Genomic DNA, 5,000 nt, shown 5'->3' with positions numbered 1-5,000 from the left:
CTGTCTCTCTTTATTCTCTCAGCTCTAAACACTCGTCCCCTCAGCTGTCTCTCTTTATTCTCTCAGCTCTAAACACTCGTCCCCTCAGCGGTCTCTCTTTATTCTCTCAGCTCTAAACACTCGTCCCCTCAGCGGTCTCTCTTTATTCTCTCAGCTCTAAACACTCTTCTCCTCAGCAGTCTCTCTTTATTCTCTCAGCTCTAAACACTCGTCCCCTCAGCAGTCTCTCTTTATTCTCTCAGCTCTAAACACTCGTCCCCTCAGCGGTCTCTCTTTATTCTCTCAGCTCTAAACACTCGTCTCCTCAGCAGTCTCTCTTTATTCTCTCAGTTTTAAACACTCGTCCCCTCAGCAGTCTCTCTTTATTCTCTCAGCTCTAAACACTCGTCCCCTCAGCTGTCTCTCTTTATTCTCTCAGTTTTAAACACTCATCCCCTCAGCAGTCTCTCTTTATTCTCTCAGCTCTAAACACACACATCCTTAAAGGCAGCTTTAGACCCATATCATTGGCTTGTAAAGTCTGTGTGTCCTCAGTGGAGTGTGAGCTGTACACGTCCCTGTGAATGTGCTGCTAAAGACACAATAACGATTCAGATTCTTTATGTAGGAAGTTTTATAAAATGTTACATAAGAAAAGAATATAAACTAAAATAAAGTCATAAGAAGGTAAACTGGATCTGTGTGATTGTGTTCAGTAGAAATGGGAGAATATCTGATGATTACATGAACATGTTTGCCTTCTCCTGACAAACACACTACACACACTACACACACACACACACACCCTATAATAACTCTCCTATCTCTTTGTTGTGTGTTTGTGTGTGTATGTTAGTGTGTGTGTCTCAGGAGGACGTGGTGATGTCCTGTCCTTCTCATTCAGACATTTTTTCTGTCCATTTCTGCTGATGAGGTTTTTAATGGTACCGATTAAAGCTGCTGTTAACAAGCTGCGAACACGCGGTCACGTCTTCCACAATCCCCTACAGACACACAACTCACTTATCTACAGCTCACCTCATCTCGGACATCTCGATCACGCCCTCTATCTGTCCATCTCTTACACACACACACACACACACACACACACACACACACACACACACACACACACACACACACACACACACACACACACATACACAGCAGAGTTTTTTTACACTAAAGCAATGTTCACTAGCACTAACGAGGAACGAGTGTACATCAGTTCATACCACATCAAGTTGATTACAGCTGTTTACAGCATCTGTCTGTCTCTCTGTCTTGGTTTCTGTGTCCATCTGTCTGTTATTCTCTCTGTCACTTGTGAGTCAGTCAGAACACTGAGTTTTCCTCTCAAAACCTGTTCAAAAATGTATTAAACATACTGATAAGGTTTGTTGTTCATCTCTCTCTCTCTCTCTCTCTCTCTCTCTCTCTCTCTCTCTCTCTCTCTCTCTGTCTCTATCGCTCTGTACTGCTGTCCATGTCTATGTCTTTGTCCCTTTATAAATCCTCAGTGTTTTTGCTCTTTGAAGTTTGTTTTCTGTCAATTTATCTCTAGCTTTTTGCATGTATTTTTCTGTCTTTAATTTTTTTTTCTCTTTTCTCTTTGTACTTCTGTTTTCTGTTTTCTCTCTGAGTTTTTCTTTTGTGTTTTTGGGGTTGTTTGTTTGTGCGTGTGTGTGTGTGCGTGTGTGTGTGTTATGCTGGCTTCCTGTCAGAGGGGAAGTGCCCCACCCGGCCGTGTCGGTCCCAGTTGGTTGGTGTATCAGGGGAAACAGTGATTTGGGGAGTGATAGTGAGGCAGAGGGACAGATGGAGGGAGCGCGGGACGGGATGAAGGAGAAGAACTCTGGGACGGGGGCGGGGTGGGGGCAGAGGGTGGGGCTCACACACAGGAAGTGCAGCAGCTAAATAAAGCAAGTGGGGATGAAGAGGGTGAAAGGACAGAGGTGCTGAGCACAGACGAGCACACTGACATGGGGACAGAGGGACTGAGGACGAGTAGAGATCATCACATCAAGATGAAACTCTGTAAGAGTGTGTGTGTGTGTGTGTGTGTGTGTGTAAGAGAGAGACATACAGAGAGAGAGAGAGAGAGAGAGAGAGAGAGAGAGAGAGAGAGAGTGTGAGAGAGTGAGAGAGAGAGCGAGCGAGAGAGAGAGAGAGAGACAGAGAGAGATTCATTTGATCTGGTTAGTAAAACTTTGAGGAACGTGTCTGTGCTTGACTTGCTGCATGTTCTTTTCTTTTCTTTTCTTTCCTGCATGTTCAGAGTGATTGTAGGTGCTGATGGAGGATTGTTCCGGATGTTTGCTCGATGCGTCTCACTTCTCTCGTCTCTCAGTACTTTCTCACGATGGTGATCACTTATTTTCCTCTCTTCCTCTTGCAAGTAGAATGTCTCATGTTTTACAGCTGTGTGTGAACAGGATTAGATGAGTTTATGCATTAATGTGTTGCTTTGTGTTCTGCATAATGTTTTCGTATTAGGTTTTTTTGCCTAATGAGATTTGCACTAATGATTTATTTCCTCATTGTTCAATATTACTGATGTCATTTCTTTCGTTCACAGCCGTCCATCAGCGCTTTTCCTCCCGTGTCTCTCCTCTCGTCTCCTCGTCCTCTCCCAATCCTTGTACCAGTGTCCGGTCTGGTTGTGACGCTGGACGGGGTTTGGGGGGGGATGAGCGAGGACACGTGTACATCATGTACAGTGATGGCCACATTCAACAATCATCCTAGAAAAGACAGCTCTGTAACCTCCAGTGTGTGTATGTGTGGATGCTGTACTCTGTACTGTGTGAATAAACTATTCAACTCCTGTTGTTTATATAGACGTCTTTATGGGACATCTGATTTTTGTACTCATGGACATACAAATCGATCATAAACATCACACTCACAACACTACTGCACGACACAGTATACCAGAACCGTGTGCAGCATGGGTCGTCATGGCAACACAGCATCATCCCACAATAACGTCCGTTGCACTTTTGTGTAACACCTTATTAACTGTAAGAGAGGCTGGTGGGTGAATAACGGATTATAGAGAACAAGAACTTGCTTCATGACCTTAATGAAATTATAAACTAATTAAAAAAGTAAGACGTGTCAAAAAGCTTTTATCGCCATTTCAGCCGTATATTTGTGACACAGTACACGATGATATCAAACAACTTTTCTTCAGGAACATGGAGTTACATTAAACAACACAGAGTTAAGGACTGAAATAAAGTTTGTCCTGATCACATAAAGTACACAGACAACACAAAACACTACAGGACATAAAATAGCGCCGACTAGTGTTCAGTCTGTAAATGACCATGTCGTTTGTTTACTAAAGTGTCGTGTGTTACGGTTTTAGAGTAAAACTATTAGAGACATGCTGTAATATAGAGCAGTCCTGATGTGTGTAATTACACACTGCGTTTTAATGACATAAACATCACAATGAACACTGTATATATTTATAATTATGTAAATGGTCACAACTTAAACACTTTATGCAGCTTTAGTAAAGTGTTGCTATTTATATAAAAGGAATGTTTTTGCTCTTATAAACTCATATTTACGGTAAATGCCCCACTGCGATTATAGACTCATTCCTTCACCCTTTGAAGGCACAAATATAAATAATCTCACATGAAGTTCACACTAAACTTTTAGCCAACATTCACATTTCCTACATTTTATTCCACAATCAGCTTTAGATCTTTAGCGATGTTAGCTTACACGTGTAGCCTCTATACTATTTAGTACTTTAGTACGCACTACTGAATAGTGACGTAAGACTTGCCTTCACAGCGAGGCGGCGTTGCGTAGCAACCAGGGGAAGCGTGCTAGATTTAAATGTTAGTTAGTACGGAAGTGTGGAGTCATTCCGCCAACCAATGGTAGGGCAGCAAAGGGGCGGAGCCTCAGTCCGGACTCAACCACACAATGGAGCGTAAACGAGTGGGATAAAGATCCGGGAGATTTATTTATTAATAACAGGATTTAACACCGATATTACAGACTACAGTGTTGGTTTACTCTTTAGTCATAGACCTGAGATCATCTTATATTGTTACTTATAAGAGTTACCTACGTGCTCCAGGGCTGTGGTGTTGAGCCGGTAAGTTTGGGCGCAGTGTTCATAAAGTGTTCATAAAGTGTTCATAATGTGTTTATAAAGTGTTTATAGAGTGGTGTTCATGCAGTGTTTATACAGTGGTGTTCATACAGTCTTTATAAAGTGTTTAGAGATTTAAGCATTTATGTACGTCGCTCTGCATGCTGTAAATGTCAATGTAAATGTTTATACAGTGTTTATACAGTGGTGTTCATACAGTGTTCATACAGTGTATATAAAGTGTGTATACAGTGTTTATACAGTTTTCATGCAATGGTGTTCATACATTTTTTATATAGTGTTCATACAGTGTTCATACAGTATTCATACAGTGTTCATACAGTTTTCCTAGAATGGTGTTCATACAGTGTTCATACGTTGTTGATACAGTGTTCATACAGTGTTCCTACGGTGGTGTTCATACAGTGTTCCTACGGTGGTGTTCATACAGTGTTCATAGAGTGTTTGTACATTGTTTGCACAGTGTTCATACAGAGTTCATACAGTGTTCATACAGTGTTCATACAGTGTTCAGCAGTAAAACCAGTGTGTTTTTGTGTAGTGTCCCACATCTGGACCCACAGCACCGGATGGCTGCCTCGACATTGAGCTGACACTAAAATCAGTACCTCAGGTATGGAGGACAACAACAACAACACTCTCATCTGAACACTTTTACTCTTTAAACACGTTTCTGCTCCACACGTTTCTGCTCCACACGTTTCTGCTGCACACGTTTCTGCTCTGAGTAATCAGACATATTTACAAAAATGCTACAACAGACTTGATTAAAGTTAATGTGCAGGTTTGTGCTAGTGAAGTTTGTGAGTGTTTGTAAGCGCCCCCTGGAGTGAAACTACGAACACTACACACAAACTACAATAACAACTCACTGCATAAC

General features: G+C 41.8%; 1 protein-coding gene and 2 long non-coding RNA genes across 3 annotated transcripts in view; 2 read left to right on the top strand and 1 right to left on the bottom strand.

Annotated features, from left to right (window-relative positions):
- LOC125138652 overlaps window positions 1-562 on the bottom strand; it is a 24,985-nt gene extending 24,423 nt beyond the window's left edge. Inside the window, exon 1 of the long non-coding RNA XR_007137898.1 lies at window positions 552-562. This is a non-coding gene — a long non-coding RNA (uncharacterized LOC125138652). The remainder of the gene's footprint in view (window positions 1-551) is intronic.
- Window positions 563-1,856: 1,294 nt separating this feature from the next.
- LOC125138649 lies at window positions 1,857-2,821 on the top strand. Its single transcript, XR_007137895.1, has 3 exons — window positions 1,857-2,016; window positions 2,258-2,344; window positions 2,558-2,821. It is a non-coding gene; the product is annotated as an uncharacterized LOC125138649 (long non-coding RNA).
- A 1,063-nt stretch (window positions 2,822-3,884) lies between these two features.
- The window catches only part of bcl2l12 (BCL2 like 12), a 10,149-nt gene continuing 9,033 nt past the window's right edge, over window positions 3,885-5,000 (top strand). The window contains exons 1-2 of the mRNA XM_027155754.2: window positions 3,885-4,102; window positions 4,662-4,733. The gene's annotated coding sequence lies outside the window, so the exon portion shown is untranslated. The remainder of the gene's footprint in view (window positions 4,103-4,661; window positions 4,734-5,000) is intronic.

The sequence above is a fragment of the Tachysurus fulvidraco genome, chromosome 15 (genome assembly GCF_022655615.1).
Source record: "Tachysurus fulvidraco isolate hzauxx_2018 chromosome 15, HZAU_PFXX_2.0, whole genome shotgun sequence".
NCBI lineage: Eukaryota > Metazoa > Chordata > Actinopteri > Siluriformes > Bagridae > Tachysurus > Tachysurus fulvidraco.
The sequence above is the reverse complement of the archived record's forward strand: the minus strand, read 5'-3'. Positions and strand labels throughout refer to the sequence as shown.